This window comes from Benincasa hispida, chromosome 3 (genome assembly GCF_009727055.1).
Source record: "Benincasa hispida cultivar B227 chromosome 3, ASM972705v1, whole genome shotgun sequence".
NCBI lineage: Eukaryota > Viridiplantae > Streptophyta > Magnoliopsida > Cucurbitales > Cucurbitaceae > Benincasa > Benincasa hispida.
This window is the reverse complement of record NC_052351.1, coordinates 23,472,253-23,487,944: the sequence shown is the minus strand read 5'-3', so window position 1 is coordinate 23,487,944 and position 15,692 is coordinate 23,472,253.

Below are 15,692 nucleotides of genomic sequence, written 5' to 3'. Positions count from 1 at the left end.
CAATAGATTTCATCGACTATAATCATTTGTTTGGATAATCTGTTGCTATAGACTTGATGATCCATATCCCATCGTGTAAGTGGTCCTAGGATAGACTTGATGGATAATATATACTAAAACCTTTTAATACTTCATAGCCCTTTCTTTGGTACATGATATAGGCTTCATGGATAATGATGAAATCTTCATAGCTCAGTATTTGAATGGTTTATCTTTGACAGATTTGATGAAGATGGTCTTGATATGAACTAGATGACGAAGACTTCATAGCTCAATTTTGAGTGGTTTGTTTCTACAAACTTGATAAAGCATCTAACGTGATAGTGAAAGTGTGGCCACTTCTATGAAAGACTTTAAAAGTCTCTGTCTAGACTTTCACGATGACCCGAGGTTTATATGCTTGACTATAATAAGCACACTTTATATCACAAAATAAAGAAAAGGACTAGGAGTAAAAACGTATTGTGGGGTCTCAATCAGTATTATTGAAAGTCACTCTCTCTAACAAGGTTATTGTCCTGCTTCATTGTGCATCAATTCAAATTGTTATATATTGTTGTTTAAGTTTGATCTCCTTTCTTTGCTCAAAACAGTTATTTATTTATTTATTTATTTTGTTTTACTTGTTAACTTTGTCGTAACAATCATTTGTGAGAGATTGTTCAAAATGACTTTTAGGGGTCATTTCATGTTTGTTACACAGTTGTCAACTCTTTACCTGGGAATAAGTTATTCCCAAACATCCTCATTTCCCACATATAAGTTTTTCATTTTACATATGATTTCACTTTGAATTAGGGGTGTTCAAAATACCCGATGACTTGAAAAAATCGATCGACCCAACCCAATCCGTGCGGTTTGGGTTGGGTTGGGTTCAAATAAATGAAAATTTTATGGGTTGTGTTGGTTTATGGGTTCACCTAATATAACCCAAGCCAACTTAAATTTATTATTAACTTTAAAATATATTTTTTTCTTACTTATAACACAATTATTTATACATATATTGATTGTAATTTTATTTAATTTTAATATTTTTTTAATAATTTATTTTTCAACAACTCTTTGAATATTTTTTTCTTACTTATAACACAATTATTTATAAATATATTGATTGTAATTTTATTTAATTCAAATTTTTTTTAATAATTTATTTGTCAAAAACTCTTATAAGTAGCTTTTTTTACACTTTAGAAAGAAAAATTTCACTATATAAATTGAAATTGAGTTGTTAATCTTAATTCAATATATGAAAATAATTAAATTAGAATTTTACCTATTTACGTTTTGCTTCTTTTTAGAATAAAATTTTAAATAAATGACTTGTTTTGTTTAATTTCAAATCGTGTTTCAAATGCTATTATGGTCTTTCTTATGAATTTTGGAGACTTGTTTTATTATAATAGATTTTGGATATCGTGTGTTTTTTAGTGGTGATTCCAAGTTTTTTTTTTTTTTTTTTTTAAAGAGAACCCATGGAACCAAACCAACCAAACCCAGGGTTAATTTGGGTTAGAAAAATACACAAACCGAACCATAGGGTTGGGCCTAAAATATCCCTAAATCCAACCCAACCCACGAAGATCCCTACTTTGAATATATTTAATTAATTAATAAATAAATATTAATTTAACAAAAATAATATAAATATTTATTTTAATAAATCAATAATCATCTATTAAAATATTTACTTAACTTATTTTTATAATATAAATTTATTAAATGAATGGAATTGTTTTGTACATAAATTATTAATTTATTAGCCAACACTATTTTAAGTATATTTAATTAGTAAACTAGGATTAATTAATTTAGTTAATATTAAACTTTATTTTCTAAATAATAATAATATATTTTTAATAATCAAGTAATTATTTATTGAGATTAACTTTAATTTAATCATTCATTATGAACATATAATAATGACTCTTTATTTATAAGAAATTAATTATTTATTGCGTTAAATTTTATTACTCCATTCACTATTAACATATCATATTTACAAAATACATTTTAGTATTCTTTATTAATATATCATATTTTTATCTTATTTTCTTCTCTTTTTATATAATATATTGTCTATTAAATATATTTTCTTATATTATTTAATTAAATTTTTTATTGATGTTGAACTTAATTAATAATAAAAATGATTAAGTATTAGATTATAATTAGTATGTCATTCATTAAATGAATTGATTGGTTAATTTTAATATAAATTACTCCGTCTTCAAATATTTATAATTAAAATTATTATTGATTCGTAATTAAAATTTTATTGATATATTGAATTTGTTTATTCCTTAAATTATTAATCGATTATAATTATAATAATATTTTCATGTTTAATTACATAATTAAATGCAAACACAATTTTTGTTCATAAAGTTATTATAATATTCCCATGTACAACCAAAGTGATCTTTGATTTCCAAGATTCTATTCTCGGACATTTTTTATTTTCAGACATCTATAAAATCTTAAACCAAATGAGAGATTTGTCCTTTGAAAAATTTAGGGATGGCTGAAGGGTATAAATATTGAGACTTGCTAAATGTGAGTCTAAAATGTATAGAGGTAGAAGTATAACCCTTACACTACATGCACGCACTACCGTTCGTCCATCGAGTTGATGAGTATATGAATGTTTTTCCTTCTCCAAACCCTAGTCGCGTTTTCATTCTTCTTCTTCTTAACGCATTCATCAGATCCCTGTTTTTGCAGAAATCCGAACAAGCTTCCGCTTTCCTTCACAAATTCACCCTTTCCAATCGGCAATCAACATAACATAGCTGCCCATAGATTTCCTCTTGTTTCCATCTTCTCTCAATCTCTGTAGATAATTCAAAAGTCGCACGACTATTCTGTGAGAACCGATCAAAATTCCTCCATTTATATATACCACCGCCAGCCGCATTTCAAACTAATAAATTGTGACAGCAGCTGCTTAACCCTCTTCACTCCACTAACTTTCGTAATTTAACGAAGTCCAAATCTTGTAAACTACTTTTGTTACCGTTTTTAGGTTGCAAAATCAAGTCTCTTTATGATTAGATAGTTGAGTTTTGTTAGTAACTTCTTATTACCTAATTTTTAGTATTGTACCAAACTATTTATACCTCTATAATTGATCGAGAGAGACACACATAAAATCATCCATTCAGATATTGTTTCTACATTCATCAAGTAATTCAATCCCACACCTTACAAATTAAATCAAATAAATTATTCAAATTCAACCAAGTTGTACTTACCTCTCGATTTAAATATTAATATCTCTCACTCCAATTTTCCCGATTTGAATTATAATGGTATGTATTTGACGTATAAATTATTTTAGTTTGAGAAGCAAATATTAAACATTGTAGCAAATAATAAAAGAAAACGATGAAGGTAAAATGCTAAAAACTATAACAAATAGTAAATATGGTAGTAAATAAGAGTTTTGAAATAATATTGACCGTAGCTAATTGGGAATACAAAATAGTATTTACAAAGGGTAGTTATTATAGTTTTATAATAGTCATTTTCCCAAATACATCATAAATAATTATAACTTCACAACATTTAACATGCTCCTTTCATTTGATCAACACAATTAGCAATACTTTAGAAAATTCTCAAACTTCCATCTAATTAACCTAATTATACACACTTAGTAAACCTTCCAATTTAAGTTTAACTTAATACAACACTAACAATTTCTTCCAACTTCAAATATTTCCCAAATCTCCAATCTTATACTTCCCTAAACTCATTTTAATCACTCAGCTCTCACTATATTTCCTTTAATTTAAAATAAAAGAATAAGGAGTTTAGGGCTTACAAGCACACAAACCCACAAAAGTCAAGAAGCCACCAAGAAATTGATTAATATATGAGCTTTTATGATTGGTTAGTGGAAAAACTTGTAGCAATGTACAAATTTGGGGAAACTTGTTGTATTCAGTTTCATGGTTAAAATTACCAAATTTTGTTCAATGATATATAAAAGTTGTTATTTATGTTTGTATTTATTTTGTTTCAGAAACATACATATAATGATAAGTAGTATTCCAACAAATAAGAAACTTTGATGATCTATCATAAATTAGATAATAAATATTGATATAATACTATTTATGGCGATTCATCAAGGTCTTAAAAATTATTTTGTTGATAACCGTCCCCATCACTATAAGCATTTCTTTCATATATTTAAAATTGTCATGAGATGTTTTGTTGACAACCAAACCTATTTAAGATGGTATTTGTTTGACACTGAAATACCATCATCAACAACATTTTTGTGACGTTAAAAAGGTGTCATCATATATGTTTTTGTTGATAATAAAAATAATTTTGATTTCTAATATTGCTTCATATAATTTAAGTAATTGATAATTGTTATTGTTGTACATACGATGATAATTAGTGTAGTACTGAAGAGACTGATTGAGTTAAATTCCTCCGTCTCATACCATGAAATTTATAAGTTTGAGTGGTGTTATGTGAAGTTGGAAAAATTGAGGGTTTTTTTTTTTAATGTTATTTTGTGTGTGTGTGTGTGTGTTTTTTTTAAAAACTAATCCCAAGTAGTTATGTAAAATCATGGGTAGTTATCCATGTAATAAGCGAGTTGTAATTGTCCTGAGTGTGGGTAGTTACCTAAGTTAGTAGTGAGTGGGTAGTTGATAGATTGTTCTTCTCTGAGGGGCTCTCTCAATCTCTACGTGACTTTTGATTCCAAAAGAATAACACACTCCCTGTCAATTCAAGGTTTAATTCATTGAATATCACAAAGGGCTAATTAAAGAATATACGGTATTGGGATTGGAGAACATTGGATTTCGGATTTTCGTCATGGAATTATCAAGTCAGAGTTCATTTCTTTACCATATGTATCTTAGTTGATTTAATTATCCTATTAGAATCTATTGGTGATAATCGCTTATGCATTTAAGTCTAATCGATGCTAATAGGTTTTTCTACGGTTTTGGACTTTTTCATGTAAATTATTGTGTTTCTTATGTTGATATTTTCTTTTAATTTCTCAATTAATTTTCTATCTATTCATTTAGTAGTAGTAGAAGGTTTTTTCCAAGAGATGATCCATCATACTTGATTTGAATGTCATACCATTAGACAACCAAAGAGTTGACAATTGAGATACTAGATAGAGAATGACTTGATTATAAATGGGGTGTTCTCATCTCAAGAAAAGAAATTAGAAAAGCCTTAACCGAATGAAACAAAACTAGAGGTTACCCTATAATTTGACAATCAATCTAAACAGATTATACATTAAACGATAATGAAAGAAGTCTATACTTGTCTACTCGATCGTTTAGCTCTAAAAACTCATTTTTACTCGATAATGAATTTTATCCATCGACTTTACTGATACTGATAATAGAAATACAAAGATTATACTAAACCCAGTTAGAAGCCAAATTAATTCCTCGTATTTTATCTCCTGAAGACTCCAGGACAACTTATCCAGTTCAAGCAAGGGTATGGGTGGTTTAAAGAGTTTTTATTTACGTAATTTAACTGTGAAATTCTAGATTTTTTTGGGTGAATTGGAAGTTTACGGGCTCTTTACTATTTTCAAGCAGTGAAATTGGATTATTTATAAATCTCCAATTTTTATATTATGAATAGCTATATTCCCAAAAACTCAAAATTTTTATATCTCTTTACAATTTTTATATTATCCACTGTTTTTTTTTTTTAAACATAATTTCCCTTTTCATTCAAAACCCCACAAAAAAAATTTCCTAACTAACGGTAGTAAAATACTTCTTTCTTTAATAAAACTAATGTGGATCATTTATCAAGATTTTATTTTATTTTATTTATTTATTTATTTATTTTTAAAGTTGCTGGCAGGAAGATTGTTGACTGTAGGCATAACAAAAACTACTGAAAACTATATAAATAATATGATTTAGTAAATTATCAGTTATCTTATAGTGATGTATTTTATATAAAGTATGTCTTCTTGTATGAATGAAATAGTAAGGTATACTTGAAAATAGACATACAACTGAGGATATAATTGATTTATCAAATATGAAGCATATGATTAATAAATTGTGAGGATATCTCTAATATAAAGTATGGGAATTATGTTTTTAATTTTTTATAAATATATCAAGTATATATGTGATATACTTTTCATTTAGGGTATATAGATTGTTCATTTAACTAATAATAATTGATATATAAAAAATAAAAATGGTTGCTTTGTTTGCAATTAACTTTTTCTATATTTGCAATTGTGCCCTATTATATTCTATTAGATATTTATTATATCTTTCTTTACGTCCATATTTAAAACACAAAAAATCTATTAACATAATAGTAACAACAACGTTAACACTTTGACAGATTTAATTTATTGGTGCAGATGCTCTTTGTCGACCCACTTTTTTATTGGGTCCTTCTGCTTTCGTCTTTCTCTTGGGTGCTCTATCAACTCATTTTTTTAGTGTAGCCTTGTCATCTGAATTGACTTGCGTAAGAGTACTCACACTGATGTGGTATCGAGTCGAATACATTTTGATACCTAAGTTAATACATGGAGCATTTAGTTCAGTTAAACACATTGAAAAAGCTTAGAGTTCTCATTTAGAGTTTAATTACTTTTTATTGTGGGGTTGTCGAATAAGACCATTTATAAAATGTTTCCTTTGATACATGCATGTGATTATTATAACGCTAACGATTTAGAATTATTGTGGCCCTTGAGATTGTAAAGCGGCCGTAACAAGTCCAATTCGATTAATTTTTTTATTAGTGGTGATTAAATTGAAATCAGGTGCCTGGGCAACCTTCAGCATAACTGAAATCGAGTGCAAATAGGAATTTAATTAAAGGTCATTTAAAAGAAAAAATAAAAAGACTTCTGTGAAAAGGAGTTGAAAATGTTTCATTTAAATGTTTGATTCAATCCCCGAGGAGATGGAGGTATACGATTAATTACAACAAAACGTGGATATTTCACCCTATAAAATTTAATTTTTTAAAAATCATCGTCAATTGGACAACACGTGTTTATGGATTAGGTTGGGTTGGGTTGAAAGATTTTTTTAGACCTAACCTAATTATTCGGGTTGTAAATTTCTTCTATCCAAATAATCCTTATTAAAGAATGAACCCAATCCAACCCAATTATAAAATATTTGGGTTGAATTGGTTTGGTTAATCGAATCATTTATTTAAAATATTATTCTAAAAAGAAGCAAAATGTAAATATGTAAAAATCTAATTTAATTATTTTCATATATTTAATTAAGATTAACCACTCAATTTCAATTTATATAGTGAAAATTTTCTTTCAAGTTCAAAGAAACTTAAGAGTTGTTGAAGAATAAATTACTCCAAAGATATTGGAATAAAATAAAATTAAAATCAATATATGTATAAATAATTGTGCGATAAGTAACAAAAAAAATTTAGAATTAATAATAAATTCGGGTCGGTTTGGATTATATTAGGTGAACCCATGAACCAACCAAATTCATAAAATTTTCATTTATTTGAATCTAATCCAATCTAAATGAGTTGATAAACAAACTCAAACCGTATGGATTGGATTTGGTTGGTCAGTTTTTTCGGATCATTGGATTTTTTGAACATCCCTATTGGACATGTATGGGAATCGCGTAAAAATCAAAAGTAATTTTTTGCTACAAATAAGTGGAAATGAATACCCATATTTGATGACTTATTGATAAAAGGTTTTTTTTTTGGGAAAAAAAACACATTTATAAAATTGAAATAAAGTTTTCTAAATATATATCCACGATTTAATATTTCTAAGCTGTGTATACTTTTGTTTAGAAAAATACTTATGCAATCGATGAAATATTTAAAAGCAACTAACATCACTTAATAAAAGGCTCTTTTCAAATATGGTTTCATATTATTTGATTTATTGCACACTTTTTTTTTTTTAAACAAAAACTAAAAATAAAATATAGGTCCAAAATCCAATGCTAAAACGAATAAGATAAGTTTAAGAGGTGATAAAATGAAAAAGAAAAGGGGGGTTTTTGGTTTTGGGGAGCTCCTAATGAGTGGGACAACAAATGTACAAAGTGTTTATTTTATGCAACTTTTAACAAAAGAAAAGAGTGTTTGGTCTTTTAAGCAAATAAAAAGAAAGAAGGAGGCCAACAAAAGGAAAAGGTGCAAAGTGAAGAAGAAAAAGTTTTAATTAGGTGAAATAGACATATATAATATTGTGGGAGGGAAGTTATAAGACCAGTCATTGCTCGTCAGCCTTTTCTTTCTCTTTTGAAATCAAATCTCTGTTAGACTATGTTACCCACAATACAAGGGTTTCTTCACCAAACTACTTTCCTTTTCAATTCTTGTCCTTTACCCTTTTTCAAAAGGAAATCAATGAAAAATGGATTCTTTTTTCACTACTATAAGGGTAGGGATTTGAGATTCCGAACCATAAATCTCTTGAATCGATATGTCAATTGAACTATCATCTCTTTCGAGAAAAAGAATGGTTTTTATTGACCTGAGTTCACCTGGTGTTTTTTCAAATAAAAAAGGACTTTTATTTTGGGTTCAATATGCATTAATTTCATTGGAAAACCACTGAATTTGAGACATAATAATAATACCAAGGGCAATGCTTAGGCTATTAATTTAAGTTATAATTGTTTTTCTTTTTTAAAAAATAAACGATAATTAGTTGAGGTAATAAGTTCAAAGGAAGAGGAGATGGAATGTTGATCACATTGCCGGCTAGAAGACAAACGAGATCTGGCACGGGCCAAGATGGGCTGGGCTGGGCTGTGAAACGTCAAAAATATGGGCTGAAGGAAGTGGGCTTTTATTGCAAGGCCCATCAATTCTGATTAAGGTGTCAGCTCAATCCAGATGGATTGGAATTACTGTGAGTCCTGACAAAGTCCCTCGACAACTTTGCCAAAAACAAAATAGGTTAAAGAGTATATTAATTATATTTCCAGACCTTGACTTGTTTCATTTTAAGTTTGGAACTTTGAAACTCTTCTAAATAATAAATATACTATTGGAATTTTTCTCATTAAAATGATGAATGAAATCATCAACACAATTTATATATAAAGATTGGAATGTATATATGACATCGTTTACAAAATTACTCATGTTAATTGAAATGACAATTGATTTATAATGTTTTGATTTAGTGAATTTTGTTGTAAATGATCTCCATATATTATTATTATTATTATTATTATTTTAATGATATATGAGGTGGAAGAATCTTAATATCGAGGTCGATAGTAGTCGACAATATATTATTAGTTAAAATGAATTGTAATAATTATTTAAATTAGGTGTAATTAATGTTATGTGCATTTTCCTTGACAGGTTGAATTTATAAAATTCATTTTAGTAATAATATATTAAAACACGAGTGGATACTAAAAATGTAAATGATTCTAGTTGTAACTTGTTTTTGTTTAATTTAAAAATTTTAGCCTATAAACACAAATGTGTTTTTCTTACTTTGTTAGGCGCTACCTTTTAGTTAAAAGGTTTCAAATTTTAAGAAATTTTAAAAAATAGTTAATGCCGTGAATTTGAGGAGCACAACAATGCATAACGAGAATACAGATATAAAGAAAATATAATATAATAATAATATATAATAAAATAAATAAATATTAAAATAAATATAACATAATATATAAATATATAAAATAAATACATAGCAAAAAATAAATAAAATAACAAATAATTGATTTCTCCACTTTCTCCAATCTTTTTGGATTGACCACCAATACGTATGTCTTTCAAAACCCACAAAATGTCACTATTTATAGACAATTTGGCAGAGAGGTGGATTACACGGATACTAATAGTGTGTAATATTGAGATACATGGACAACACATGAGGTAATGAATAAGTGACACATGGCCAATGAACCTAACAATGGACATCTATATTACCTCTAATTTAACATATTTATAATACTTCCCCTTAGATGACCATTATATATAAAATATGTCTTGTTAAGACCTTACTAAAAAAACCCATTAGGAAAAAAATCACAGTGAAGGAAAAAATAGTACATATTTATATAATCTGATATTCTTAAATAATATATTTACTCCCTTTATGGAAATATCACTTTGAGATCTCTGAGTCGCCACATTCCAATGTTATGCACCAGTTTTTCAAAGGTTACAGTAGGTAATACCTTTGTAAATAAGTCTATCAGGTTATCTTTTGAACAAATTTGTTGTACAGTGATGTTGCCATTTTCTTCAAGATCATGAATGTAGAAAAGCTTCGACGAAATATATTTTGTTCTATCTCCTTTAGTATATCCTCATTTGATTTGGGATATGCATGCTGTGTTATCTTCGTATAATATCTTTGGAAGATTTTTATTAAAACACAAACCACATGTTCCACAAATGTGCTGAGTCATTGATCTTAACCATACACATTCTCAACTATAAGAATTTCAGCATGATTTAAGAAAATGGTTGTTATGGTTATGGTCTATTTCACTGACCGCCATGATATAACAATTCCTCCACATGTGAACAAATAACCTGTTTAAGATCTAGCTTTGTGTTGATCAGATAAATATCAAGAATTTACATAACCAACTAGATCAAAATTTAATTTATTTAAATAAAACAAACCCATGTCGATCGTTCCTCAGAGATAACAGAGTATATGCTTAATTCTATTCCAATGTCTTTTTGTTGGAAAAGAACTATATCTTGCTAATAAATTTGTTGAAAATGCAATTATGGTCTTGTATTATTAGCAAGATACATAAGTGCACAAATTGCACTAAGTTGTGGTACTTCAAAACCAAGAAGTTTTTCATTATCATCTTGAGGTCGAAATATATCTTTCTTCACATCTAGTGAACAAACTTCTATTGGAATGTTCAATGGATATCCTTTGTCCGTATAAAATCTTTTCTAAACTTTTCATGCATAAGTTGACTGACGAACAAATATCCAACTGCTCAATTTGCAAGTCAAGACAAAATTTTGTTTTCTCGAGATCTTTCATCTCAAATTATTTCTTAAAATATTTTATTCAGAAGTCCCAATTATATTTAAGCGATTAACATATACAGTTATAATAGTAAATCATGACTATGATTTCTTTATAAAAACATATGGACAAAATGGATTGTTTTGATATCCTTCTTCTAACAAATATCCACTAAGGCGATTGTACCACATTCGTTTAGATTATTTCAATCTATATAGTGATCTTTATAATTTATTGAATACAATTATCGAGAATTTGATTTATATGTTTCAGGTACCTTAAATCCTTATGAGAATCTCATATAAATATCATTGTCAAGAGATCCATATAAATATGTTGCGACTACATCCATAAGATGCATATCCAGATTTTCAGACACAGTTAGACCAATTAAATATCTTAGTGTAATTGCATCCACAATCGGAGAATATGTCTCCTCATAATCAATACCAGGTCTTTGTGAAAAACCTTGTGCATCTAGTCTTGCTTTATATCTTGTGACCTCATTGTTTTCATTTATTTTCCTAACAAATACCCATTTGTATCTCACAGGTTTGACACCTTCTGGTGTTCAGACTACTAGTTCAAAAATCTAATGTTTTGAAAGTGAGTTTAATTCTATTTCGATTGCTTCTTCAACTAAAGCCGATATTTTCTATGTCGACATTCTTCAACAGATTTTCGTTCAGAATCTTCATTTTCAGATATAATATCAAGAACAACATTATACACAAAAATTTTGTTAATAACAACAAGAGTTTGGTCCCATTTTTGCTTATCATGACATATTTATTGAAATCTCAATATTATCAGTATTTCACCTTCCTCACTAGCCATGTCAAGGATTTCTTTATGGGTATTTACATCATCAACCAAGTCTTTTTTACTATTAATTATTTTTTTTTGAGGATTTTTATCTTTGGAACCCACTGGTCTACCACGCTTCTGGCGTGTTCCAGACTCCTTACTGACAACTTGCTGTGTTGGGATATCAATTTTCGATGGAATATTTGTAGCTGGTATATGTGACTTAGTTACTTTTTTTGTATCTATAAATGCATTTGGTAACTGATTTGCTATATTTTGCAAATGAATTATCTTCTGAATTTCAAGTTCACATTGTTGTACGGGGATCTAAATAAGATAATAACGATGCATTCCATGTAATTTCTTTTTCCAACTTCTTAATTCCTCCCCCTAATGTTGGAAAATTTGTCACAATAAAATGACAATTAGAAAATTATGTAGTAAATACATCATCCGTCAAGGATTCAAAATATTTAATAATTGATGGGGAATCATATCCAACATATATTCCTAACCTCTTTTGAGGATCCATCTTAGTACGTTGTGGTGGAGCAATTGGAACATATGTTACACATCCAAAAATTCTCAGATGGGAAATATCTAGCTTATGGCCACAAGCTAATTGTAATAACGAGTACTTATAATAAAATACTGGCCTAATGTGTACAAGTGATACTGCATGCAAAATAGCACGTGCCCATACAGATGTAGGAAGTTTAACTCTCATAAGCAATGGTCTAGCAATTAACTGCAGACATTATATGAATAATTATGCTAAACCATTTTGTGTATAAACATGAGCTACATGATGTTCAACACTTATCCCAATTGACATACAAAAATTATCAAAAGCTTGTGATGTAAATTCACTAGCATTATCAAGACGAATGGTCTTAATTGTATAATCAGAAAATTGTGCTCTTAACTTAATTATTTGAGCAAGTAATCTTGCAAATGCAAGATTTTGACTTGATAATAAGCACACGTGTGACCATATGCTTGTTGCATCTATTAATACCATAAAATATCTAAATGGTTCACTTGGTGGGTTAATAGGTCTACATATATCACATTGAATTCGTTCTAAAAATACAGGTGATTCAGTCCCCACTTTGACTAGTAATAGTCCAAACATCACATGATAATTCATTATATTGAAGAATCTTTTGGCTTTTTAATGGATGTCTATTTGAATTCTCAATAATTCTTCTCATCATTATAGATCTTGGATGACCTAATCGGTCATGTCGAATTGTAAATATTCTGGATTTATGAACTTCAGGTTCATTATTGCATATATTTCAATTACTCATATATGAGTATAATATAATCCAGAAGATAAAATAGACAACTCTTCTAGTATACGTTTTTCATATGAGACAGTAGATATGATATAAAGATACTCCATATTATTTTTTCAATCAATCTCAATATGATAACCATTGCAACATATATCTTTAAAACTAAGTAGATTTCTCTTTGATTGACTAGAGAATAATACATTGTCAATTGTAAATTTTGTTTCTCTAGGCAAAATAATATTTGCTTTTTCATACCCTTCAATTAAGTTTGCAGAACCTGATATTGTATTGACTTTTGCTTCCAACATTGTCAATTTGGAAAAATATTTTCTACTTGTAAGTATTGTATGTGTAGTTGCATTGTCTGCCAGACATGAATCTTCTTTACTCATTTTTTAGTCACCCAACGTATAAAAATGACCTAGGTTTCTTCATTAAGAGAAAATAATTACAATAAGAAAAACAACATCTGAAATATACAAAGGTTAACATCTACCAAGAGAAAAAAACATGGAGATGAAGAAAAAAATAACATTAAGTCTAGATATTTTCAAAGTTAAAGGAAACACTTGATGTTCCATCAATTTTGCTAATTTTCTCTTCAGGAGGTTCAAAGTAGTCCACCACATCCAAATGTGTCATATGGAATGAGTTAAATATATCATTATCCTGGTATGCAAAATTTGCTTTTAACATTTTTGTCTTTTTCCTTCAGGGATGCTTGATAGAGATCAACTAAGTATTTTTGATGTACGACAAGTACGTGACCAATGTCCAATCATTCTGCATTGGAAGCATTTATTTTCAATACTTTTTAACTCTTATCTTGTGGAGTTTTTCCTTTGTGATCATCATTCTGTGTGGTTATTTTGAAATTTGAATGATCAGAACGACCATAATGAAAATAATAATTATTTCTTCCTCTGCCACGACCACGACCTCGATCACGACCACGACCTCGACCACAATTAGTATTAAAATTCACAGCATTCACTTCAGGGAATGGTATCGTCTCGATTGGTCGAAATTCATAATTTTTCATTAATAACTCATTATTTTGTTCGGTCACGAGAAGACATGAAATTAGTTTAGAATATTGTTTAAAACAGAATATTGTTTAAAACCTTTTTCTTGATATTGTTGTGGCAGGAGCATGTTTGAGACATGAAATGTAGAAAATGTCTTCTCTTACATATTAGCATCAATAATTTTCTCTCCGCATAACAACAGTTTCAAATTGATTTTAAATAATGCGGAGTTTTAATCACTTACTGATTTGAAATCTTATAGTCTCAAGTGCATCCACTCATAACGAGCTTTATGAAGAATAATTGTTTTTTGATGATCATACCTCTCTTTCAAAATTTTCATAAGATACAGGGATCTTTTATTGTAAGATACTCTATTTTCAATCCCCCATGGAGATGATGATGAAAGAAAATCATAGTTTTTGCTTTGTCCGGACTAGATACCGTATTTCTTTTTTTAATAGTCTCTCTGAGATTCATAACATCTAGGTGGATTTCAGCATCAAGTACCCATGAAAAATAATTATTGCTGTTAGTATCAAGGGCGAAAATTTCTAATTTTGTGAGATATTTCATGGTAACACTATCATAAAATATTGTATTTATATTAGAAATTTAATAGATATTAAATATGCAAAATAACGTTAAATTTATCAATCATAACGAGGAGGAAGAAACCGACATACCTTTAGCGAGGAAAATGATAGGAGCGTCATACTAATAATGTGTTGTGAATTTGAGGAGTACAACGGCGCACAACGAGACACGGATATGGAGAAAATATAATTTGATAATCTAGGAAGCACAGATACTTCTAATTGGGTAGAGAATCGGTATCAGATACGGATACGTCTAGATACGTGGCAGCTACGTGATTTGGAGTATCTGATTTTTTTATTTTTATTTTTAATTTTCAGATACGCGTATCTACTTCCAGATACGTGAATGGGATACATGGGACAATTTTTTGTTTCAAATTTAAGCCTAACCTACAACCCATTTAATTTTAGTGCATGTTTAGGAGTGATTTTAAAATCATCAAAAATCAAAATTTTCATTTTTAAAATCACTCGAAAACACAATTTTAATTACTCAAAATTAATTTAATTTTCAATTTTACACTTTTAAATGCAATTTTCATATCATCAAAATTAGTTTTGAAGAATTAAACATGTTTCACGGTGATTTTGAAAATGACAAAAGTGATTTCAACAACTTTAAAATTACTTCCAAACATAAAAGTCCACTTAAATTGAGCAATCCAAAACAAAATAAAACAAAATAAATTAAAAATGATAAAACATAAAAAAAATTAAAAAAAACCCGAAGCGTAATTAAATCTTCATTCTTCCCTTCTCTCTCACTATTTAAATCATGATTCACACCTCCTTCATCCTCAACTTCATTATTCAATCTTCATCTTCCACTTCTTTCCTATCATCTACTCTAGTCACTCAACAATCAGTCGACGTTACTGGATTTTTTTTCAAGTTTCACTCTCTTCTTGAATCTATTGTAATGTAACTTAAAATATGTATTATA